This window comes from Carcharhinus amblyrhynchos, unplaced genomic scaffold (genome assembly GCF_965287045.1).
Source record: "Carcharhinus amblyrhynchos unplaced genomic scaffold, sCarAmb.v2.hapA scaffold_75, whole genome shotgun sequence".
In the NCBI taxonomy this organism is placed as follows: Eukaryota; Metazoa; Chordata; class Chondrichthyes; order Carcharhiniformes; family Carcharhinidae; genus Carcharhinus; species Carcharhinus amblyrhynchos.
In genome coordinates this window covers 748,877-775,702 of record NW_027649815.1, presented here as the reverse complement: position 1 = coordinate 775,702, position 26,826 = coordinate 748,877, and the positions used below count along the sequence as shown (strand labels likewise).

Below are 26,826 nucleotides of genomic sequence, written 5' to 3'. Positions count from 1 at the left end.
GGATGTGTCAGCACCATGTAGGTGCTGCTGAACACTGCGGAAAGCAGTGGAAAATCTTCAGAAATGAGACTGCGGCGTGCAAGAGCCATAGCCTTGGCAATTCCCTGAGTGCGAACTGAGAAAGCTGTACAGTACTGGGATTTAACTCAGTGGCGGATGCCTGAATATGTTTTGTGCGTGGAGTGAACTGTGCTAAAATGCACGGAGTGGTGACTTAACAGGTGATGCGCTGGATGTGGAGGAAGGAACTTCTGGCTGTAAAGTGGGTGGTGAAATCAGACACTGGGAAGGGGAGGAGAAGTGGCAGCCTTGAAGGATTGTTGCTGTGCCGAGGACTATTACACATATACACACTCATACACACACACACATATAAACACAGGGCAGGATCGACAAATCTAACCCAGCGACAACACCGGATTACAAGCTGTCCTGACCATCAGCAGGTGAGATTTCTTACTGTAACCTTGTCAAGTGACTTCCCCTCCTATTATTAACAATTATTTTATTTAAAAGACATGAATCAAAAGCTGGTGAATAACTGATTATATAGAGTTTCCAACCACCATTTATTCCGTCAGCCTTAGACATAAGTCTTTTTTTTGTATAAATTACATCTGCCCAATTTCTTTTGAACTGTGTGCCAATCTTAATCATACATTTTCCGAATGAGTTGCTGGAATTTTCAACAGAGTTTTGTTTCCGAGAAGTGTGTATGTTTAAATCGCATCTACTGACTTTATTTGGTTCCTGGCAAGTCTTATAATTTTTTTTAAAAGGCTGCTGACTCTTGTTTAAAAGTGAATTTTGCAGGAAGGGAAAGTTGCATCCCAAATCTGAAATTCTTTGCACTTTCTTTGGCGTTTGGGCAGCGGTGGTAGTCTGTACCCGGCAGGGATCAATGTTGTCCAGGTAGTGCGGTGGAGGGGATTAAATGCAAGGATAGTTAATCGGCAGTGCTGGTTAACTCAGTCTCTGTCTGGCTCAGTCCCTTGCTAACAATAAGCTTATGGCAGTGTTAATGCACAGTGACTCACCTGATGAAGGAGCAGCGCTCCGAAAGCTGGTGCTACCAAATAAACCTGTTGGACTTTAACCTGGTGTTGTGAGACTTCTTATTGTGCCCAACCCAGTCCAACCCCGGCATCTCCACATCAGTGTTAATGTAAGCCTATTTGTGACACTAATAGATACACTTTAAACATCAATTGTTTCTCAATTGATAAAGTTGCCCCTTTCTCTCTTGCCCTCTGATCCCTCTTTCTAATTACTCCTGTCTTCCTCACTTTTATCTTTCCCGCTCTTATCTGTTTATCTGTCCATCCTTCTATTTTCACATCTCTGCCTCCCCTTTGCCTTCTCTCTCTCGCTTTATCTGCCTACTCCTCCCAACTACTGATTGTGTTCTCTGGTCACCTTTTCTGAGGAAGGGTGTTCTTGCTCTCAAGGGATAATATCATAGAATCATAGAGCCCTACAGTGCAGAAAGAGGCCCTTCAGCCCATCAACTCTGCATCGACCACAACCTCACCAGGACCCTACCCCCATATCCCTACACATTTACCCACTTATCCCCCTAACCTATGCATCCCTGGGCACTAAGAGGCAATTTTAGCATGGCCAGTCAACCTAACCCGCACATCTTTCGACTGTGGGAGGAAACCGGAGTACCCAGAGGAAACACATGCAGACACGAGAAGAATGTGCAAACTCCGCACAGACAGTGACCCAAGCCGGGAATTGAACCCAGGTCCCTGGAGCTGTGAAGCAGCAGTGCTAACCACTGTGCTACTGTGCCACCTCATATAGCATGACCAATCCACCTAACCTGCACATCTTTGGACACTAAGGGGCGAAGGTTTACCAGGCTGATTCCGGGGATGGCGGGACTGATGTATGAGGAGAGATTGGCTAGGTTAGGGTTGTTTTTGCTGGAGTTCAGACAAATGGCAGGGGGGGGGGGGGTGAAATATCATAGAGACTTATAAAATTCGAACAGGATAGATGCAGGGAGGAAGTTCCTGATGGTGGGGGAGTCCAGAACCAGGGGTCACAGTGTTGAGGCTTCAGCGGACATTAGGAGACACTTCTTCACCCGGTGAGCCTGTGGAATTTATTATCACAAGAAGTATTTGATGCCAAAACATTGAATGTATTCAAGAGGCGGTTGGATATAGCACTTGGGGTGAATGGGATCAAAGGTTATGGGAGAAAGCAGGATTGGGCTATTGAGTTGGATAATCAGCCATGATCGTAATGAATGATGGAGCAGGCTCAAAGGGCCAAATGGCCTCCTCCTGCTCCTATCTTCCGTATTTCTATGTTGCTGTGTTAGAGTGCAGTATTTGTAGGTGCAGTACTCTCTGGTTACTCTTTGTATATCAGTCCTGAGGATTCTATGCCACTCCAGTGTACCGTTGCACTAAAAACCAGATAAATGGCTGTGAGTCTCGAAGATTAAGGGATATTCAAATTGTGTTTGAGGTGATTAAAGGATTTGATGGGGGAGATCATCCTGTGTCTGTGTGGGTTTCCTCCAGGGGCTCTGGTTTCCTTCAACAATCCAAAGATGAGTAAGTTAGGATGCTTGGCCATGTTAAATTGCACCTTAATGTTCAAAGCTGTGCAGGTTAGGTGGATTGACCACTCTATATTGCTGTTTAGAGACCAAAGATATATAGGTTAGGTGGATTGCCATGCTAAATTGCCCCTTAGTGTCCAAAGCTGTGCAGGTTAGGTGGATTGGTCATGCTAAATTGCCCCTTAGTGTCCAAAGATGTGCACATTAGGTCGATTTGCCATGCTATATTACCCCTTAGAGTACAAAGATGTTCGGGTTAGGTGGATTGGCCATTGTAAAAGTGAGGGTTTATGGGGATAAGGTGGGTGAGAGGGCCTGGGTAAGATACCCTGTCAGAGAATCGGTGCAGATTTGATGGGCCAAATGGCCTCCTTCTGCACTGTGAGGATTCTAAAGAGGTTCAGAAAGGACAAATTAAGTTGGTTTGGTAGAATCGAAATCTCAGTGATGGGGGAACAAGGGAGAATAACTTTAAAGTTGAGGTCAACTATTTGGGGATGGTGTTTGGAAACACTCCCTCACACAAAGGACAGGGAACCTGGGACCTTGCAAAAAAGCACAGGATCAACCTAACATTTCAAAACTGCCATTAATCCTTCTCGATTGGGCGGTTCAGGTTTCAGAACCAAGGTGGATCGCTGGGGTTAAGATACAGCTCAGCCCATGACTGGATCGAATGGGCTTGAGGGGTTGAATGACTTCCTCCTGTTCCTTTCCAAAGTGCAAGTGTCCCTTCAACAAGGGCAGCATGAAAAATAACCCAACAGGTGTTCACCAAACTAAAAGAAACTTAATGTGAACTTAACTGAGTGGCACAGTGGGTTAGCGCTGCTGTCTCACAGTGCCAGGGACCCGGGTTCGATTCCCAGCTTGGGTTACTGTCTGTGTGGAGTGTGCACATTCTCCCCGTGTCTGCGGGAATTTCCTCTGGGTGCTCCAAAGTCCAAAGATGTTGATTGACCTAGTGTCAGGGGGATTAGCAGGTTAAATATGTGTGGATGTGGGAATGAGGCCTGGGTGGAATGGTGGTTGGTGCAGACTCGAAGGGCCGAATGGCCTCCTGTAGGGATTCTATGAGTCTTTGATTAATTGTACTCTGAAAGGTGCTAAATTCATGACCCATTGCTCCTGGACTCTGCAGTCATCGGAAATGGTATTGTGGATGTTTGACCGTTGCTATTGGCTGTTCCTTTGATTTGAGCGCAACAGTGATGGAGATGGTTGGCAAGAGCTTGTTTAGTTTTTTTTAAATGTGTTCATGGGATGTGGGCATCACTGGCTGAGCCAGCATTGAGTGCCATCGCTGAGGGCATTTAAGGGACAACCACATTGCATTTTAGGGCGTTGATGAGGCCACACCTGGAGTATTGTGCGGAGTTTTGGTCCCCTTTTCTGAGGAAGGGTGCCCTTGCTATAGAGGGAGTACAGCGAAGGTTCACCAGGCTGATTCCTGGGATGGCAGGTCTGTCATATGAGGAGAGACTAAGTGGGTTAGGATTATATTCACTAGAGTTTAGAAGTGGGGATCTCATAGAAACTTATAAAATTCTAATAGGGTTAGACAGGGTAGATTCAGAAAGAATGTTCCCGATGGTGGGGGAGTCCAGAACTAGGGGTCATAGTTTGAGGATAAGGGGTAAACCTTTTAGGAGTGAGGTGAGGAGAAATTTCTTCACTCAGAGAGTAGCAAATGTATAGAATTCACTACCACCTTAGGGGGCTGCCTCACAGAACCAGGGACCAGGGTTCGATTCCCGGCTCAGGTCGCTGTCTGTGTGGAGTTTGCACATTCTCCTCATGTCTGTGTGGGTTTCTTCCGGGTGCTCCAGTTTCCTCCCACAGTCCAAAGATGTGCGGGTTAAGTTGATTGGCCGTGCTAAAATTGTCCCTTAGTGTCCTCAGATGTATAGGTGAGAGGGATTAGTGGGTAAATATGGGGGTAGGGCCTGGGTGGGATTGTGATTGGTGCAGACTCGATGGGCCAAATGGCCTCTTTCTGCACTGTAGAGTTTCTATTATTCTATGAACTCATTGCTCTTCGGCAATCACTCGCTAATGAGTGCGATTGCCCATCTAAGAAACTCTGTATCACTTCTTGTGGCTTCCATGGGTCCTTGCGTGGCTGATGAGCTCACTGCCTATCTCCGATCGCACACACTTGCCAGGTCTTTCTGGGAGGTGTGTTGGGTCCTTGGTCTCGTTGGCATCCCTTTCTCAGACTCCGTTTCCAAACCCCCTCTTGCCATCAGATGTTCTCCAAGAATTGTGTCCCTTTGATCAGTTTTATTCATTAGTCACTAGTAGGCTTACATTAACACCGCAATGAAGGTACTGTGAAAATATGAGACCCTCTGAGCAAGGGTCTCCCAGATATCGATGTCCATGTTGCATTTCTTGAGGTGAGCCTTCAGGATGGCTTTGAAGCGCTTCCTTTATCCTCCTTTTGTTCCGGAACCTTCCGGACTTGAGGAAAGATTTGCTATGGCAGTTGGGATATCCTAAACACAGGGTCAGTCCAGTAAAGTTGGTTTCAGAGGACGGTATTCTTGGCATGGAAACCATAGAATCCCTACAGTGCAAAGGAGGCTATTTGGCCCATCGAGCCAACACGGACAACAATCCCACCCAAGCCTTTATCCCCGCAACCCCAAGTATTTACCCTATTTATCGCCCTGACGCTAAGGGGCAATTTATCATGGCCAATGCGCCTAACCTGCACATTTTGGAGTGTGGGAGGAAACCAGAGCACTCAGAGGAAACCCACGCAGCTATGGGGAGAATGTGCAAACTCCAACAGACAGTGACCCAAGCAAGGAATCGAACCTGAGTCCCTGGCACTGTGAGACAGCAGTGCTAACCACTCTGCCACCATGCAGCCCCTGCATATGTCTGTCCTTCCACTAATGTCCCAAAAACAAGAAATGTAACCCTCACATCACGCTCTGTGGTTTACAAAAGATCTCAGTTAAGATCACTGTGCAAGTTAAAGTTTATTTGTCAGAAGTAGGATTACATTAACACTGCAATGGAGTTACTGTGAAAATCCCCTAGCCTCCACACTCTGGTGCCTATTCGGGTACACTGATGGAGAATTTAGCATGGCCAATGGACCCCAACCAGAACGTCTTTCAAACTGTGGGAGGAAACTGGATCATCCGGAGGAAACCCACGCAGACACGGGGAGAATGTGCAGACTCCGCACAGACAGTGACCCAAGCCGGGAATCGAACGCAGTCCCTGGCGCTGTGAATCACCATGCCGCCCACTGCTAATCGGAGATACCATTTGGCATTCAACATTAGCTCCAGGGTGGCACAGTGGTTAGCACTGCTGCCTCACAGCACTGGGGATCAGGGTTCGATTCCCAGCTTGGGTCACTGTCGTGTGGAGTTTGCACATTCTCCATGTGTCTGCGTGGATTTCCTCCAGATGCCCCGATTTCCTCTGAAAGGCTTGCTGGTTAGGTGAATTGGCCGTGTTAAATTCTCCCTCAGTGTACCTGAACAGGTGCCAGAATGTGGCGACTGGGGGATTTTCACAGTAACTTCACTGCAGTGTTAATGTAAGCCAACTTGTGACACTAATAAAATAAAGTTAAAACTTCAAACAGTGCGTGAGGCATATGACACCTGCCTGAGAAATATGGACAAGCTGATCACATTCCATAACATTTGTGTCAGAAAGAGATTTTAACACAAATCAAAAAATCCCAGGTATCTGATACAGGGACAAAAATGCTGGGAATTTAGAAACAGGCTCTTTAATATCGAATAAGTGGGAACATATTCTGTGTGTGTGTGTGTGTGTGTGTGTGTGTGTGTGTGTGTGTGTGTGTGTGTGTGTGTGTGTGTGTGTGTGTGTGTGTGTGTGTGTGTTAGTGAATGTGAGTGAGTGACTGTGTATGTGTGTGAGTCTGTGTGTGTGTTAGTGAATGTGAGTGAGTGAGTGTGTGTGTGTGTTAGTGAATGTGAGTGAGTGAGTGTGTGTGCGTGTTAGTGAATGTGAGTGAGTGTGTATGTGTGTGAGTCTGTGTGTGTGTTAGTGAATGTGAGTGAGTGAGTGCGTGTGCGTGTTAGTGAATGTGAGTGAGTGAGTGTGTGTGTTAGTGAATGAGTGAGTGAGTGTGTGTGTTAGTGAATGTGAGTGAGTGAGTGCGTGTGCGTGTTAGTGAATGTGAGTGAGTGAGTGTGTGTGTTAGTGAATGAGTGAGTGAGTGTGTGTGTTAGTGAATGTGAGTGAGTGAGTGTGTATCTGTGTGTGTTAGTGAATGTGAGTGAGTGTGTATGTGTGTGAGTGTGAGTGAGTGAGAGAGTGTATCTGTGTGGGTGTGTGTTTGTGTGTGTGAGTGTGTACACCCTTCATCAAATCAAACATGTTTCAGGTGATGACAGAGCAGTTGCTATTCCCAGTAATTTTTTTGCCATTTTGGTAATCTCATTCCATTGATTATCTATCATTGATTGGATTTACAGAGTATCTTTTCGACACCCATGAAGTTTCCCACCGTGCGATTAACTGATTACTCTCTGGAATGGTGAATTTGAAGATAATTATTAAAGTGATATTTGGACTGTGCCATTAAATTTAGCTTCTACCATTGGTCAGCTCACCCTTTGCATGTATGGTGCTAAACTTTGAACAGTAACAAGGCAAACATCGTCAGGATCCTAGAATCATAGAATCCCCACAGTGCAGAAGGAGACCATTTGGCCCAACAAGTCTGTACTGATCATAATCCCACCCAGACCCTATTCCCGTAATCCCACATATTTACCGTACTAACCCCCCACTTAGCTTCCGAGATCAGAGCGTTTTCAGACTAGCATTGCTGGAGGCATTGGCCCCTGACAATAAGGGGCAATTGTAGCATGGCCAATCAACCTAACACAGCACTGGGGATCAGGGTTCGATTCCCTTCATCAAATCTTTGGACTGTGGGACGAAACCGGAGCACCCGGAGGAAACCTGCGCATACCGTTCATAGAGAAGGAAATGAGAGAGTGCAGAATGTAGAGTTACAGTCATGCCTGGGGTGTAGAGAAAGATCAACTTAATATATAGAAGGTCCATTCAAAAGTCTGTTGGCAGCAGGGAAGAAGTTGATATATGGCCTCAAACTTTTGTATCTTTTTTCCAATGGAAAAAGGCGGAAGAGAGAATGTCTGAGGTGCGTGGGGTCCTTGACTATGCTGGCTGCTTTTCCAAGACAGCGGGAATTGTAGATGGAGTCAATGGACGGGAGGCTGGTTTGAGTGACGGATTGGGCTACATTCACGATCCTTCTTATGGACTTGCACAGAGAAGGAGTTGGGATACAACCAGGAAGAATGCTTTCTTTGGTGCATCTGTAAAAATTGGTGTGACTTGTAGAGGACATGCCAAATTTCCTTAGCCTCCTGAGAAAGTGGAGGCAAGTTGGCCCCGTAAAAGGGGCAAAATATGGCCAGAGGAGATCAAAGGTTCTGGGAATGCGCCAGTGAAGAATGATATACATAGAGGGGCTCCAAAATTCAAATTTGTTTCCAAATTTACCAGTCCGTTTGGATCTTCACTGATGTTCAGAGAAGGCACTCACTGGCCAAGGGCGTGTGTGTTTGCCTGCTAGGCCTTGCGGGAACTCCATTTACAGTCCTTTGTTCAAAACTGGCTGGGTAGCAGTCAAGATACTTTTTTTGTAGTCTGCAGCAATATTTTCTCCACGATTTTCTGGGTAATGTAATGGGACAGACAAAAGAAGATGCATTTGGCCAGGCGTTCCTGCAACAAAATACTTCCTCTGTGAAACGCTTGGAAAGAACAGTTTTGGGAATTGGGATCAGCATCTAGGCATTAGAATGCTGGCAACAAATCTATCCAGAGCACCATTCTTTGTGTGTACGGCCAATAATTCCACAAAACTCACAGATCTACTACGTGCTTGTATTTTATCCGAAAAATTGAGTTCAAGAAAATTAATTTTCCATTCCAATTCTCTTCCTGTATCTCAAAGAACAAAGAACAGCACAGGAAACAGGCCCTTCGGCCCTACAAGCCAGCGCTGCCCATTTTAACACTCAGTGAGTGCCTTCTTCTACCTACGACTTTTGTCTACATCTAGTGGACTCCACAATAGAGGGGTGCAAATTTAAGGAATTATATGTGCGCCAGATTAAGGGAGATCCAATTTAGGGACAATTTATTGACACCAATCAGCCTAAAAGCACATTTTTGGGGTGTGGGAGGAAACTGGAGCACCCGGAGAAAACGCACGCAACCACGGGGAGAATGTGCAAACTCCCACAGACACTGACCCAAGTCGGAGATCTGACCCGGTTTCCCTGTAACTGCACAGCAAACAGTGATAGTCACTGAGCTGTTGTGTTGCCCGTCAGTTGGTCCAGTTTAAGCGTACACTAACGACGTGAAGCACTAGGCAACTCTCGAAGCAACATCCAAGAGCAGCCCTCGCACGACCCACCGCATGTATGCCCCTCTTTAACCCATAAGGCGGACCGAATCACCTGTGGACGTAAAAAAAAACCTCGTGGTCCATCAAGAAAGAATTCTGTCTGTTTGCATAACTCAGAATTTTCGGAACAGGTCACTAGTCTGTTGCCAGGAGGCTTATAGCTTGAGGGTGCGCCACTCCACATCAAGCATGGCAGACCAGAAGTCTCTCCAGCTCTTACCGGTAGCCATTGGCCTGTTTGGGAGGGTTTTATACGTTAACACTCAACCTGTTTGGCCACAGTAGGAACACACCTTCCTCCGCCGCCAAGTCCTGGGGTGGGACTCAAACCCGCAGCTTCTGGCTCAGAGGCAGGGACACTAACCCCACTGTGTCGCAAGACCTCCCAGGGCAGCTCGGTGGCACAAGTGGTAGGGCAGCACGGTGGCACAGTTGTTAGCACTGCTGCCTCACAGTACCAGGGACCCAGGTTTAATTCTGGCCTCGGGTGTCTGTTGTGTGGAGTTTGCACGTTCTCCCCGTGTCTGCGTGGGTTTCCTCCGGGTGTTCCGGTTTCCTCCCACAGTCCAAAGATGGGTGGGTTAGGTGGATTGGCCATGCTAAATTGTCCCTTATTGTCAGGAGGACTAGCATGGGGTTATGGGGATAGGGCCTGGGTGGAATTGTATGAGTTTAAGTAATAGAAATAGAATCATAGAATCTCAATAGTGCAGAATGAAGCCATTCAGTCCATCGAGTCTTCACCGACCATAGTCCCACCCAGACCCTATCTCTGTAACCCCACATATTTACCCTGCTAACCCCTCTAATCTGCATATCCTGGGACACTAAGGGGAATTTAGCATGGCCAATCCAATGAACCTGCACATATTTGGACACCAAGGGGCAGTTTAGCATGGCCAATCTACCTAATCTTTGGACTGGTGAATGAAGAAAGCTTCCAAATGATTAGACACTAAACGTAAAGAAATAAAAGCAGAGAAATAGTTAACGCTCCAAGTTTGATATGACAGTATGAACCGGAGTTCTGGAAAAGAGTCATAGTGGACTCATATGGGGAATTTCCCCAACTTACTCACCACGGGAATTGTAGCGGGCGGGACATGGACCATGTGAAGGTCCATTGATCTTGGGTGGGATTCTCCGACCTCGGGGCGTATGCGACCAGAAAATTCTGCCCATAATTTCCACTCTCGTTCACTTCCCCCCAGGCGACCATAGAATCATGGAAACCCTTCAGTGCAGAAGGAGGCCATTTGGCCCATCCCACCTAGGTCTTATTCCTGTAACCCCACATATTTACTCTGCTTATCCTTCTAACCCACACATTCCAACCCACTAACCCACCACCCCTTTGTATTTTGTGTACTGCTGTAGGGCCCATTCATTCGTTCAAATAGACAAGGGCACAGCAGTTGGTACAAGCTTTGAAATGGTTTTCTTTTGCTGAACAAAACTTCAACATGACAGAGTGAGAAGAGAGCGAATGTGGAGACTGGCCTCCCAACCAGGCCCTGTACAAAGACATGTACTGAGATGAGCGAAATCTGAGAACTGAACTGAACTAAACATTTACTGAAATGAAAATATATTTCAATCCTTATCTCATTATCGGAAGTGTTTTTCACATACTGTCTCTGTCTGCAAAAACAGTCCTTGCAGCTGCTATTATGTTTTGCCTGCAATGTGTACCCTTTAGGAATGCACTCAACTTTTTTAAGCTAACCCAGCATGCCTTCTGAGTTTTAAAATATAGTCAAGTTGGTTAACCCCTACTGTCTAGAATTTAAATGTAATTGTGCATAGGCAGAAATATCTTAAAATGAAGTCTTTGCATCAGTAAAGTCTTTGCATAGACTGAAAGCGAACAGGGTGAAGTATACACAGGATCTCTTAGCTCCATACCTAGATGTTTAGTTTCAGCTTCTAATATGCATCGAATCTTTTTGTTTCAAAGATGCATGTCTGGTCCTCTTTCTACTGGTGATTTCTTTCTCAGGAAGTGTAGAACTGTCCTTTTACATCTGCTAATCTATCCTGATGCACCATCAGTTTTTAATTGTCTGATCTTAAACCTTGGAAAGGGCCTGTCTCCAGGCTCTTAGGCCAATTTCTATGTCCGTTTTTATGTTGCTTTGCTGTGTTTGCATTCCTGGCCTGGTTATCCCTAGTTGGTTTTGTTTCAATGATTCTATTTTACCCAGACAGTCACAGGTTGCTACAGTTCTGTGAATAAACATTAAAAAAAACAGCTGCCATGGTGAGATTTGAACCCATGTCCCCAGAGAAGTAGATAACATAGGAGCAGGAATAGGCCATTTGGCCCCTTGAGCCCACTCCGCCATTCAATAAGATCATAGCTGATCTTTTTGTGGACTCAGCTCCACTTACCCACCCGTTCACCATAACCCTTAATTCCTTTACTGTTCAAAAATCCTTGCCTTAAAAACATTCAATGAGGTAGCCTCAACTGCTTCACTGGGCAGGGAATTCCACAGATTCACAACCCTTTGTGTGAAGAAGTTCCTCCTCAACTCAGTCCTAAATCTGCTTCCTCTTTATCTTGAGGCCATGCCCCCTAGTTCTGGTTTCACCTGCCAGTGGAAACAACCTCCCTGCTTCTATCTTACCTATTCCCTTTGTAAAATGTTATATGTTTCTATAAGATCTCCCCTCATTTTTCTGAATTCCAATGAGTATAGCCCCAGTCTATTCAGTAAACCCAATTGGTGTTATGATTACCCTTACACCATATCTCCCCCAGGAAATATGGAATTCTGTGCCACATGGAAGAGTCAAGGTGAGTAGAATAGGTGACTTTGAGGATCAGCTGTATAGAATTCTACTACAAAGTAGGAACTGTTGTTAACTTTCAATCCTTTTGTTTATTTTTGTGCATGAGTATTTTTATATATTTTGATTGAATTGTGAAGACTAAAACAAAAGTGTGACTTTTTTTTAATGTGAGCGTCGCTGGCAAGGCCAGCATTTATTGCCCATCCCTAATTGCCCCTTGAGAAGGTGGTGGTGAGCTGCCTTCTTGAAACGCAGCAGTCCCTGTGGGCGTAGGTACACCTATAGCGCTGTTAGGGAGGGAGTTCCAGGATCTTGTCCCAGCGACAGTGAAGGAACAGCCGATGTAGTTTCAAGTCGGGGCGGGGTGATTTTGCTGTTCCGCCTGCCATGGGAAACAGAACAGGCAAGGGGGTGGACCGTGGAGAGATCCGTAGGCTTCGGGTGGGATTTTCCATTTTCGGGATGAGCTTGGCTGGAAAATCCCGCCCAGGATGTGACTTAGAGGTGAACTAGTGGGGTGGTGTTCCCATGCGCTGAGGGGCAGCAGTGCGAACCACTGTGCCACCATGCCACTGCAAGGAGACTTGTGGGTTGCCACCATGATGGTCACTGGCTACAGCTGCCTGGCAACAGGTACCAACACCCAAAAACAATATAACAAACCACAATGACACCTGATTTCACATGATAACACGAATGCCAGAATCTATTCCTCATGGACTGGCCACCTCTGTCACCAGTGCCACTGATCCCCAGTGGAGTTGATTTGCTACACGGTACGCCATTTTATGAAGATAAAGGACAATGATGATGGGGTGATGGGGGTTCACAGCTGTGGCTGTGCTCTCTTGAAGATATTACTCCTAGTCGGACTAGCATTCCACGAATACTAAGAAACCTCCAGTATCTCGCTCAGCTATGCAGTGTTCGAGCCTCAGTTCAGACAGCGAATCAATAGGCTATTGTAACTGGGGCCATCCCCCCCACCGCTGCTGATAGCAGTTGCCGACACCTTGAGTCAGAGACAGATCAAAAACTTCCATTCCTTAACCAGAGGTTTGTGCTGCCGGTGGATCAGGATGTGGAATGCACCACCCGCCACCGTGGTAACGGAGGCAGAATTTGATCCAGGCTTTCTACAGAGAATCGGATAACCTGAAGGGAAAATATACGCAGAACTACGAGTGAAATGTAGAGGGACTAGGGGAGTTGCTCTTGCAGTGGGCTAGTACAGATGTAATAGGCTGAATGGTCTCCATTTGCACTCTAGCCGTACTAGATACTCATTACAGCCCTGACTGACTGGATATTTGAACATCAGTCATTGGCCAGAATTCTTCAGTCATACACACCAGCGGGATTGGGAAACTGGGTGCCCAGCCAAATTCACTGCAGCGGGACTGGAAAATCCCAGCCACGGGCGAGCTCAGGGGATTCCAGGCATTATCTCTCCTCTCAATGTGGGACATGGGCATCGCTGGCTGGCCAGGATTTATTTCCCTTGTTTCGCTTGGAGAGCAATTGAGAGGATATTATTATATTAGGAAAAGTGCAGAAAAGCTTTGCTAGGATGATAGCGGGACTTGATGGTTTGAGTTTTAAGGGGAGGCTGGAGAGACTGGGACTTTTTAGTCTGGAGTGTAGGAGGCTGAGGGGTGATCTTATAGAGGTCTATAAAATAATGAGGGGCACAGATCAGCTAGATAGTATCTTTTCCCAAAGGTAGGGGAGTCTAAAACTAGAGGGCATAGGTTTAAGATGAGAGGGGAGAGATACAAAAGGGTGCAGGGGGCAATTTTTTTTCACTCAGAGGGTGGTGAGTGTCTGGAATGAGCTGCCAAAGGTGGGTACAATTTTGTGTTTTAAAAAACATTTAGACAGTTACAGGGTAAGAGTAGTTACATAGGCTAAAAGTGGGCAATTGGCACTAGTTTAGTGGCAAAGGCTGGATGGCATGGACAAGTTGGGCTGAAGGGACAATTTCCATGCTGTAAACCTCTATGACTCTATGAGAATAACCACTGTGGCTATGGAGTCATGTGTATTCCAGACCAGGGTAAGGATAGAAGATTTCCTTCCCTCAAGAACATTAGTGAACCAGATGGGTTTTTCTGACAATTGACAATGGTTTTGTAGTCATTAGTAGATTCTTGATTACAAATATTCTTTTAAAAACTGAATTCAAATTCCATCATCTGCCATGGTGGAATCCCCGGAACATTAGCTGAGTTTCAGGATTAATAGTCTAACGATAATATCACTAAGCCACCGCCTCCCCATTCAACCAATTAACCGAATGAGGATTTTTTGAAAGTGCCCAGACCTATGCTAAAACACCACTGCCTGACCACTGTCAGCAAGTAACTTCATGTCAGGCTTTCTGAGCTGCTCACAGAAGGATTTACACAGCGCCAGCTCATAACCTCCGGAGAATCCAAAGCATTGGACAGCCAGGGAAGTAATTTCGAAGTGTAGTCACCATTGCAATGCGGGCAAACACTGGATCCGGTTTGTACACAGCAAGCTTTGTGGGTGGCAAAGTGGCACAGTGGTTAGCACTGCTGCTTCACAGCGCCAGGGACCTGGGTTCAATTCCTGGCTCGGTTCACTGTCTGTGTGGAGTTTGCACATTCTCCTCGTATGTGTGTGGGTTTCCTCCGGATGCTCCGGTTTCCTCTCACAGCCCAAAGATGTGCATGTTAGGTTGATTGGCCATGCTAAAATTGCCCCTTAGTGTCCTGAGATGCGTGGGATAGAGGGATTAGTGGGTAAATGTGTAGGGATATGGGGGTAGGGCCTGGGTGGAATTGTGATCGGTGCAGACTTGATGGGCCGAATGGCCTCTTTCTGTACTGTAAGGTTTCTATGAAGCTCCTTGCAAACAGCAAGGTGCTCATGAGCTTGGTCACAATTGGTCAAGACACTCGGGGGGTTGGGGGGATACTTATCTCTAGCTGAGAGGGTGAATGGTTTAATCAGTTAAATATCTCATCCAAAAGATGGCACCTCAGATAGTGCAGCACTCCCACATTACTTGCCCATTCCAATTCTTTTCCTACACAAAGGGTTTTTGCTCTCAGCTGTCAAAGGGTCATCTAGACTCAAAACGTCAGCTCTAATCTCTCGCCATGATGCTGTCAGACCTGCTGAGATTTGCCAGCATTTTCTGTTTCTGTTTCAGATTCCAGCATCCTCAGTATTTTGCTTTTATTATAATGTTTATTTATTTATTAGTGTCACAAGTAGTCTTACATTAACACTGCAATGAAGTTACTTTGAAAATTCCCTAGATGTCACATTCCAGTGCCTGTTCAGGTACACTGAGGGAGAATTTAGCGCAGCTGCTGCCTCTAATCAGGCTGTGGGAGGAAATCACAGCACCTGGAGGAAACCCACACAGACACAGGGAGAATGTGCAGATTCCGCATAGGCAGACAGTGACCCAAGGCAGGAATTGAACCTGGGTTCCTGGCACTGTGTGGCAGCAATGCTAACCACTGTATCACCGTGTCACCTACTGGTGCGCTAAGGCAGACTTTCTTCTATTTCCATAGCTAGTCATTCAATTGGGGGAGTAACGGATAGTGAGGAGGATTGTCAGAGGATACAGCAGGATATAAATCGGCTGGAGACCTGTGATGAAAAATGGCAGACGGAATTTAACCTGGGCAAATATGAGGTGATACAATTTTGAAAGTCTACTGCAGAAGGAAAGGCTACTCCAGAAGTAAAGTATACAGTAAATGGTAGAGCCCTAGATACAGTGGATCTAGGCGTACAGATCCACAGTTCCCTGAAGGTGGCAACTCAGCTGGACAAGGTGGTCAAGAAGGTGTATGCCATGCTGGCCTTCATTGGTTGGGGTGTTGAGTATAGCAATTGGAAAATCATGTGGCAACTGTATAAGATTTTGGTCACAAGGCAGCGGACTCGCACAAATCCTCTGATGATTCACCTTCAGAAGTTTTGTATTCATTCGTGGGACATGGGTGTCACTGGCTGGGCCAGCATTTATTGCCCATCCCTACTTGCCAGAGGGCAGTTGAGGGCCAACCACATTGCTGTGGCTCTGTAGGCCAGACCAGATAAGGACAGCAGATTTCCTTCCCTAAAGGGACATCAGTGAACCAGATGGGTTTTTCCGACAATCGACAATGGTTTCACGGTCATCAGTAGATTCCAGGTATTGAATTTAAATTCATGAGGGTGAGAGTGGTCTAGTTCAGCAGGCCAACAGCAAAGTACCAGTTGCTAAGCATGCAACAGCAAGTGTCTCTATCGCCTGCACGCTCCCCATCTGCTTGGAGATAAGCGACCCCTGGACTACAGGCGTTACTTGGAAAACCTGGAAAGCAAGGAGGTTCTGGAATTTCATATTTCTGAGAAGTCAGCTTATCTCCTCAAACTTTATTTAAAACCGCCCTACACTGGATTATCTGCATGTTTGAGAAATATAAGGTTAGGAGGAGATGGAGTCAGGAGGTTAACACGCTGTCTTAACACACTCCTACGTAAAGCCACGGCAAGCAATTGGGCGGCAATTGTTATATAGGTGACTGTCCATGAGGAATTTTAGGAATGTATATTGAGTTGTGGGAATTGTGCTTGGAAAGAAACCATTCCGGTTGGATTAACATTTAAGAATTGTACAGTTGAGCATTTAATCCATACCCAGTACAGAGGGTGAATGATCAGTCATGTATCTGAGCTGTATCTTTTTCCTGATGGAAGAAAGTAGGAAAGAGAATGTCCAGGGTCCTTGATTATGCTGGCTGCTTTTCCGAGGCAGCAGGAAGTGTAGACAGAGTCAATAGATGAGAGGTTGGCTTGCGAGGTGGACTGGGCTACATTCACGACTCTTTGCAGTTTGTTGTGAAGGGGAACCAGTAGAAGTAATGGATTTGGATTGCCAAAGGTATTTGGAAAGGTGGCATGTAAAAAGTTACTGTCAACGTTAAAAACTCCTGGTTATTAGGGTAATATTTTAGCGTGTTTGGAGGATTGGCTAGCTATTGGGAGTTGGGATGAATTGGCTTTTTAAAGTTGATAAAACTGTAATGAGTGCCAGAGGGATCAGTGCTGGGACCTCAATTGTTCACAAACAATATTAATTACTTGAGTGAAATGACCAAATACATTGTTGTCAAATTTGCTGATGATACAAAAATAGGCAAGAAAGTAAGATGTGAGGAAGGTTTGAAAATAGGTTGAGTGGGCCATCAAAAATTTCTCAGAAGGGACATAAGTGTGAGTTTGTCCACTTTGACAAAGAAGAAAGAATGGTATAGCACAGGAACAGGCCCTTCAGCCCTCCAAGCCTGGGCTGACCATGATGCCCTTACTAAACTAAAAAAAATCTTCTGCCCTTACTCATCAAGGTCAAAGAGTCACAGAGGTTTACAGCATGGAAACAGAGCCTTTGGCCCAACTTGTTCTTGCTGCCTTTGTTTTAAACGCTGAAGCTAGTCGCAATTGCTCGCATTTGGCCCATATCTCTCTATACCCATCTCATCCCTGTAACTGTCAACACGGTCCGTATCCCTCTATTCCCTCCCTATTCATGTACCCATCCAGATGCCTCTTAAATGTTGCTAATGTGTGCCCTTCCACCACCTCCTCTGGCAGCATGTTCCAGACACCCACCACTCTGCGTGAAAAACTTTCCTTGCATATCTCCCTTAAACATTCCCTCTTTCACCTTGAACCTGTGCCCCCTTGTAATCAACAGTTCCACGCTGAGAAAAAGCCTCTGGCTAACCACTCTGTCTATGCCTCTCATAATTTTGTAAACCCCTATCAATTCTCCCCTCTGCCTTTCCAGTGAAAACAATCCTAGTTTATTCAACCTCTCCTCATACCAAAGCCCTCAAGACAAGGCAACATCCTGGTGAACCCACTTTGCACTCTCTCCAAAGCTTCCTCAAGAAGAATCGGAATGCAGATCTTACACAGTCTATAACATCACCCTATCCATGTCTCTCCTGATCTTACAGACTCTAAATGGAGGGAGAGAGACTGAATAATGCTACAGTACTGAGGTCTGAGGACCTTATAATGAATCACAAAAAGCCAACATGCAGGTTTAAAAAATATAATCCATGGGTTGTGAACATTGGTGGCCGGGCCAGCATTTGTTGCTCATCCCTAATTGCCCCTTGAACTGAGTGTCTCGCTCGGCCATTTCAGAGGGGCAGTTTAGTGTTAACTACATTACTGTGGGTCTGGAGTCAGACCATGTACTGGCTGTCTTCAACATTACCATTAACATTCCCTTTACCTTGTCATAGAGTCACGGCATCCTGACAGTGCAGAAGAAGGCCATTCAGCCCATCGAGCCTGCACTGAACTGAATGGCTTGCTTGGCCATTTCAGAGGGCCATTGAGAGTCAACCACATTGCTGTGGCTCTGGAGTCACATGTAGGCCAGACCAGGTATGGACAGCAGATTTCCTTCCCTAAAGGACATTAGCGAACCAGCATAGGTTTTTAGAACAATCAGTCACCATTAGAATTTCAATTCCTAATTCTTATCAAATTCAAATTTTAACATCTGCCATGGTGGGATTTGAACCCAGGTCCTCAGAGCATTACCCAGACTCTCTGAATTGCTTGATTCAGTGAATCTACCATTACACCACCTCCTCCACTATAGGTGCAGCCACTGATTGGGGAGGCAGTGAAATGCCGTCTGTTTCAGAGAGATGGAGGGTATAACCTTGCTACAACCCTGGACAAGGCAATTATATGACTGCATCTAGTGTACTGGCTGCACTTTTGGTCTTCTAACATAAGGAGGGATATACTTGCATTTGAAGCAGTTCAGAGAGGGTTCGCTAGGCTGTTTCCTGGGTTGAACATTAGGATGGATTTGAATGTATATTATTTGGTTTGATTTGACCTATTACTGTCATGTGTATTAACATACAGCGAAAAGTATTGTTTCTTGCGCACTATACAAGCAAAGCATACCTGAGCAGGAGCCATACCAAGCTGTGATACAACCAGAAAGAATGCTTTCTGTGGTGCATCTGTAAAAGTTGGTGACAATCGTAGCGGACATGCCAAATTTCCTTAATCTTCTGAGAAAGTAGAGGCGTTGGTGGACTTGCTTAACTATAGTGTCAGTATGGAGGACCAGGACAGGTTGTTGGTGATCTGGACACGTAAAAACTTAAAGCTCTTGACCCTTTCTACTTTGTCCCCGTTGATGTAGACAGGGGCATGTTCTCCTTTACATTTCCTGAAGTTGATGACTATCTCTTTCGTTTTGTTGACACTAAGGGAGAGATTATTGTTGCTGCACCAGTTCACCAGATTCTCTACCTCATTCCTACACTCTGTTTCATCATTGTTTGAGATCCAACCCACTATGGTGGTGTCGTCAGCAAACTTGAAAATCGAATTGGAGGGGAATTTGGCCGCACGGTCATAGGTGTATAAGGAATATAGTACAGGGGCTAAGAACACGGCCCTGTGGGGCACCGGTGTTGAGGATGATCGTGGAGGAGATGTTGTTGCCTATCCTTACTGATTGTGGCCTGTGAGTTAGGAAGGTCAGGATCCAGTTGCAGAGGGATGTGGGAGGCCCAGGCCACAGAGTTTGGAGAGGAGTTTCGTGGGAATAATAGTTCAAAGGCTGAGCTGTTGTCAATAAATAGGAGTCTGACATAGGTGGACTTGTTATTGAGGTGTTCCAGAGTTGAGTGTAGGGCCAGGGGGATGGTATCTGCTGTGGACCTATTGCAGCGGTAGGCAAAATGTGGTGGATCCAGGCAGTGCGGGACGCTGGAATTGATCTGTGCCATAACTAACCTTTCAAAGCACTTCTTAATGTCAGAGCCACCAGCCGATAGTCACTAAGGCACGCTGTCTGGCTTCTCTTAGGTACCGGCATGATGGTTGTCTTCTTGAAGCAGATAGAGACCTCAGATTGCTGTAAAGAGAGGGTGAAGACGTATAAGGATGGAGTTGGGTGGACTTTAAGATGGAATTGGATGTGTGGGACATGGTGGCACAGTGGTTAGCACTACTGCCAAAGTAAAGAAAAAAAAGAAAAAAGAATATTAAATACATAATATAGTGCCATAATATGAAGCTTCAGTCGTGGGTCAAGTTGGATCCCCAGAATTGTTGTTTCTGAGACTGGACTCCTGTTGTTCCAAGCGGATGTGGAGAGGTGGACCATTCCTAAACATGAGGATTGTTTGGGGAGTATAGAGCTCCAGTAGTCAATGTTGCCACCAAGAAACGCTTTCGAATGCATAAGCGGCAAAGTACCTGATTGACCTGTTGTAGGCAGAGCTGATGTCTCTGTGGAAGTGAGTTGTAATTATCTGTCTGTGCCAGAGAGCTAGCCCTTATTATAGTTTCTGTTAATATCAATCTGGTGGATGCATCTCAGACTGTAGAACTGCACCTTTCTTTAAGAAACAGACTCGATTTATAATTGTCTAACTCGTGTGTATAATGTTCAGTTAGAATTTGGGCTTGGGTAAGCTGGTTATTGAAGATAGTCTGAAGAAGTTAAAGGGGGAGGGATGTGGTAGTTGTTCCTTGAAGGGCAACACAGTAGAGGAGGGTCAACTGGCTGGAGGGACCAACTGGGGCTGTGAGTGCGTAATCATCCCAGGGGGTGGAGTCCCGTCTTGGGTAGAAGGCATCTAGAAGACATATGGATAAGACATGTAGGGACTGGAGCAATCAGTAGGCTGTTGGTCTCTGTACTGCTTTTCCTTATTAAAAGATTCCCTTTAGCCCGGTAGAGTCCCGGGCTGTGAACACACATCATTACACCTTGGATCAAAACTCCTCCAGGATTGGGCCTCCCTCCTTGAGCTTGTAATACCATTTGCATGCTGAAGTCTCGGATTGTGCTTCCATTACACTTGGACTCCCGCCCCCACCCACCATAAATGGGACTTATCTTTTATTCATTTCTGGGACATGGGCATCGCTGGCTGGGCCACCATTTATTGCCCATCCCTAATTGAGAGTAGTTGAGAGTCAGCCACATTGCTATGGCTCTGGAGTCACATGTAGGCCAAACCGGATAAAGAACAAAGATCGAAGAACAGTACAGCACAGGAAACAGGCCCTTCGGCCCTCCAAGCCTGTGCCACTCATTGGTCCAACTAGACCGTTCGTTTGTACCCCTCCATTCCCAATTCCCAATAAGGATGGCAGATTTCCTTCCCTAAGGGGCACGAGTGAACCAGATGGGTTTTTCCAACAATCGACAATGGTCATCGGTAAATCCTTAATTCTGGATATTTTTGTATTGAGTCCACCATCAGGCGTGGAGGGACTCGAGCCAAATGTCCCCCAGGACATCATCCATTTGGCTGCGTTTCTGGATTAATAGTCTAATGATAATACCACTAGGCCCCGTCTGACTGGAGGTCGTGGTTAGGTGGACCAGTGAGGATGAAAGGTGACCTGCAGGTTTCTGTTCGGTACTCGGGCCTCCCCTTTCCTTGTGGCCTCCACTCCCACCATTCCCCCATTCCTTGGCCATTCGCCGCTGCTCTGCGATGGGGAAAAGCAACCCTTCTTATCTATCCTTAGTTCATTGCCATGCCAGGCATACCTCGGCAGTATCATGGTGAAACCGTAGTCAGAGAAAGAGCCAAAGTACTTCCAAGAGAGAGGAAGCAGACGTCTTTAAGCCTGTGTAATGATACTTACCAGGTTCAAGGCCCTGGTCCTGAGGCTAACCACATGGATACATTTGCCAGCAAGATAAGTGGGATCAGCAGCGCCCCGAGTTTCTTGGAAAAACTGAAAATCAGAGTTTCTTCAGAATTGTGTCAACTATTCTTCGGCGAATCCTTATCGAGCAGAAAGCGGAAACACTCTTCCTGTTGCCTGAGGGGAGATTAAAGAGAGTCAGTGAATTAACAACAAAACCAAGCTGCACATTCATGGAAAAGGGTAGTCTTTGGGAGACATTATGAGACGGCAAGAATGAGACGATTGTAAACATTGCAGTGCTGGAGTGTAAATAGGAAACCAGGTTCCTGCCCCAGTCCAGCCCCCGAAAAGCTTGAATGACTGGGGAATCTGATCACGGTGATATTGAGAGAAATGTTGGCCAAGGAAGTAGGAGAAGTCGCTGTTCCTCTTCAAACAGTGCATGTTCTAGAACCATCTATACCAGTGGCATAGTGGTTAGCACTGCTCCCTCATAGTGCCAGCAACCCAGGTTTGATTCCAGCCTTGGGTGACTCTCTGTGTGGAGTCTGCACATTCTCCTTGTGTCTGTGTGGGTTTCCTCCGGGTGCTCCAGTTTCTTCTCACACTCCGAAGATGTGTAGGTTAGGTGGATTGGCCATGTTAAATTGCCACTTAGTATCCCAGGTTGCGCAGCTTATGTGGATAGGTCGTGTTAAATTGTTCCCTAATGTCCAAAGATGTACGGATTAGGTAGATTGGCCGTGCAAAATTGTCCCTTAGTGTCCAAAGATGTGTAGGTTAGGTGGATTGGCCTTGTGAAATTATCCCTTAGCGTCCAAAGATGTGTAGGTTATGTGGGTTGGCCATGCTAAATTGTCCCTTAGTGTCCAAAGGTGTGTAGGTTAGATGGGATTAGCTATAGATAATAGAGATAGGGAGCCATGGGATAATAGGGAGAGGGCAGTGTAGAGGCCTAGGTAAGATGCTTTGTCAAAGAGTTGCTGCAGACTCAATGGGCCCAATGGCCTCTTCTGCTCTGTACTGATTCTATGACAGAAGGAGAAAGTTAAGAGAAGATTTGATACTGATGTTAAAAATCATGAGGGGACTGGACAGAGCAGACAGGGAGAAACTGTTCCTGCTCGAAAAGGATCGAGAATGAGAGGAACACGGATTTAAAGTGATTTGCAAAATAAGCAAATGTGATGTGAGGAAAATCTTACTCACCCAGCGAGTGGTTGAGGTGTGGAATGTGCTGCCTGGGAGTGTGGTGGAGGCAGCTTCAATTGAGGCATTCGAGATGGCGTCAGATGATTATTTGTACAGAAGCAATGTGTGGGGGGGATATGGAAGGGAAAGGCAGGAGAATGGCACTAAGTGTGGAGAGCCGCTGTGGACAAGATGGGCCAAATGGCCTCCTTCTGCCTCGTAACAAGTCTGTGATATCGGGCGGGATTTTACAGCCTTGCTCGGGCGAGACCAGGAACTCTCGCCCGAGATCAACAGAGATTTCTGTTGTCGGACCCTTGCCCGTGCCGATTGCGTGGTGGGTGCGGTGGTAGAGTTCCCTTTAATTGAATAAAACATTTGCTTCAACGAAAGGTAATCAAGAAAAATTTGATACAGAGTTAAAGAAGGAGATATACAGGTGGATGACCAAAAGCTTGGTCAAACGAGGGTGGCTTCACGGTGAGTCTTAAAGGGAAACAGAAAGATTCAGGGATCGAATTCCAATGCTCTGAACCCCGGTGGCTGAAGCATCAGTGAGTAAAGACAGAGGGCTTAAAATCTCAATGCTCAAGAGGCCAGAACGGGATAAATGAAGACATAGCAGGTCACTATCTGTGTGGAGTCTGTGCATTCTCTCCATGTCTGCATGGGTTTCCTCCAGTTTCCTCCCACACTCCAAAGACGTTAGGTTGTTTGGCCATGCTAAATTGCCACTTAGTGTCAGGGGGCTTAACAGGGTAAATGTGTACGGTTACGGTGTTAGGGCCTGGATGGGATTGTGGCCGGTGCAAGCTCGATGGGCCAAATGGTCCCTTTCTGCACTGTAGGGGGTTCTATGATTTCTACGATTCTATAAGTGTGGGGCTGGAGACAACTTCAGAATGTAAGTTTAAAGGTTTACTTACTAGTGTCACAAGTAAGCTTACATTAACACTGCAATGAAGTTACTGTGAAAATCCCCTCGTGGGCACATTCCGGCACCCGTTCACTGAGGGAGAATTTAGCACGGCCAATGCAGCTAACCAGCATGTCTTTCGGACTGTGGGAGGCGACTGGAGCACCCGGAAGAAACCCACAGAGACACAGGGAGAACGTGCAGACTCCGCACAGTGACCCAAGCCAGGAATTGAACCCAAGTTCCTGGCGCTGTGAGGCAGCAGTGCTAACCACTGTGCCACCGGCAGTGGTGGAGGTGGAGGAGGGGGATACAGTGTGGGGGGAGATGCAAGGTCATGGTGGGGTTTGAAAACGAGGAGGAGGAGGAGGATTTTAAAACCGGGAGGCAGGAGCCAGTGTCGGTCAGAGGGGAGCAGAATCAAGTGAAACACATGGAAAAAAATGATCGGATCGTTATCACAGGCCACAGTGCGAGCTGGTTGCTGAGTTTTTTACATTACAACTACATCTAAATATCGAAAGTATTTAATTGACCGTGAAGCACTTTGAACATTCCACAGTTCGGGAAGCTCCAAGAGGGAGTTTGGACCAGTATTTTTATTTCCCTGATTACACCGTTTCTTTCCCTTCTGGGGAATCTAAGCTCATTCCTTCTTCCATTTGATTTGATTTATTATTGTCACATGTTCTGGGATACAGTGCAAAGTATTACTTTTTGCATGACAAAACCATACTTGGTAGGAGCAGGTGTGACTGCGACATTTAAGTGAATATATGAATATGATGGCAGCATGGTAATTAGCACTGCTGCCCTCACAATAAGAAGTCTGACAACACCAGGTTTATGTCCAACTGATTTATTTGATAGTAAACTCACAAGCTTTTGGGGTTTGCCCCTTCGTCAGGCGAATGGAGAGTTCCATTCAATAAATCGGTTGGACTTAAACCTGGTGTTGTCAGACTTCTTACTGTGTTTACCCCAGTCCAACGCCAGCATCTCCACATCATGACTACTATCGGCCTCACAGTGCCAGGGACCCAGGTTCGATTCTAACACAAACACAAGGGGTCACAGGTTCAAAGTGAGGGCGGCAAGGTTGAACACAGATGTCAGAGGGATGTATTTTACACAGAGGGTGGTGGGGGCCTGGAATGCACTGCCAAGCAAGGTGGTAGAGGTGGACACGCTGGGATCGGTTAAGACTTATCTGGATAGCCACATGAACAGACTGGGAATAGAGGGATACAAACAAATAGTCTAGTTGGGATCATGAGCGGCGCAGGCTTGGAGGGCCAAAGGGCCCATTTCCTGTGCTGTATTGTTCTTTGTTCTAGACTTGGGTCACTGTCTGTGTGGAGTCTGCACATTCTCCCCATGTCTGCATGGGTTTCCTCCGGGTGCTCCAGTTTTGTCCCACACTCCAAAGATGTGCAGATTAGCCATGCTAAATTGCCCCTCATGTCAGGGGGATTAGCGGGATAAATGAGGATTATGGGAATAGGGTCTGGGTGTGACTGTGGTCAGTACAGACTCGATGTGCTGAAGTCTCTTCCTGTACTGTCGGGATTCAATGATTCTAGGATGGGATTGGAAGGGTACGGACTCTGTAAGTGCACACAGTTTTAGTTTAGCAGACATCACCACCGATGCAGGTTTCGAGGCCCATAAAACATACCATTCATAGAGAACATAGGGGGGAAGGAAAGGAGAGGGTTTAGAATATAGTGTTCCAGTTACAGATAAAGGGAGAGAGAATTTTCCCCATTGGTCCACCGTGGGAATCGCAGTAGTGGGGGTGGGGGGGGAGGGGAACGCGTGGTGGCAGACTATGCAAAGGGTAGGGCAGATTTTCTGGTTTTGGGGCCATCACGACTGGAAAGTCCCACCCCAGAGTGTAGAGAAATAATATAAGGAAGGTCCATAAAGTCTGGCGGCAACAGGGAAGAAGCTGTTCTTGAGTTGGTTGGTACATGACCTCAGACTTTTGTATCTTTCTCCCGACAGAAGAAGGCGGAAGAGAGAACATCTGGGGTGCGTGGGCTCATAGAACATAGAACCCTACAGTGCAGAAAGAGACCATTCGAGTCTGCACCGAACACAATCCCACCCAGGCCCTACCCCCCATATCCCTACATATTATATCCACTAATCCCTCTAACCTACGCATCCCTGGACACTAAGGGGCAATTTCTTAGCGTGGCCAATCACCCTAACCCGCACATCTTTGGACTGTGGGTGGAAACCGGAGCACCCAGAGGAAACCCACGCAGACACAAGGAGAATGTGCAAGCTCCACACAGACAGTGACCCGAGCTGAGAATCGAACCCAGGACCCTGGAGCTGTGAAGCAGCAGTGCTAACCACTGTGCTACCGCTCCTTGGTTATGCTGGCTGCTTTTCCCTGGAACTCAGTAGAATGTTCTTTCAGCGAGCCAGCACAGACCCAATGGGCCAAATGGCTTCCATCTGCATTGGAAAGATTCTGTGACATGACCCTACTGGCACACTTCATTAACTCAGCTCTCAGCTGTGAGTATGTGTGCTATCAAAGAGGAACAGGATGCAGATAAGCTGGAATGAACTACTTGCCTGGAAGTTGCAATGCGGACTGTGAGCTGAGGGCGGTACGGTGGCGCAGTGGTTAGCATTGCTGCCTCACAGTGCCAGGGAACTCGATTCGATTCCTGGTTTGGATCTGTGCAGAGTCTGCACGTTCTCCCCATGTCTGCGTGGGTTTCCTCTGGGTGCGCCAATTTCCTCCCTCTGCACAAAGATGTGCTGGTTAGGTGCTAAATTCTCCCTTTGTGTCCCCGAACAGGCGCCGTAGTGTGGTGACTAGGGGGATTTTCACAGTGACTTCATTGCAGTGTTAATGTAAACCTACTTGTGATACTAATTACAAATCTTTAAACTTTAAAACTTTAACATACCGTAATGTTCAGAGTTATGGATCGAATGCTGGAAAGTGGGAATAGGCTTGGGTTTGGGGGGGGCGGGGGGAGGCTCGTTTATCGCTGATCCAGTCACAATGGGCTGAGTGGCCTCTTTCTGTGCTGTACATTTTCTATGATTCTATATTTCTCTCTGCTGTTGATCCTACATTGCACGAGGATCTTCCTTTCCACTGGTCCCTTGTCCATGTTTGGGTATTTCTCTGTATTTTGATGGATCTTCCTTACGATCTTTGTCAAAGATCCGGGA

At 46.4% G+C, this 26,826-nt stretch overlaps 1 protein-coding gene across 1 annotated transcript in view; it reads left to right on the top strand.

Moving 5' to 3' along the window:
- Positions 1 to 359: 359 nt before the first annotated feature.
- LOC145337793 (gremlin-1-like) overlaps positions 360 to 26,826 on the top strand; it is a 97,007-nt gene continuing 70,540 nt past the window's right edge. The window contains exon 1 of the mRNA XM_080182635.1: positions 360 to 446. The gene's annotated coding sequence lies outside the window, so the exon portion shown is untranslated. The remainder of the gene's footprint in view (positions 447 to 26,826) is intronic.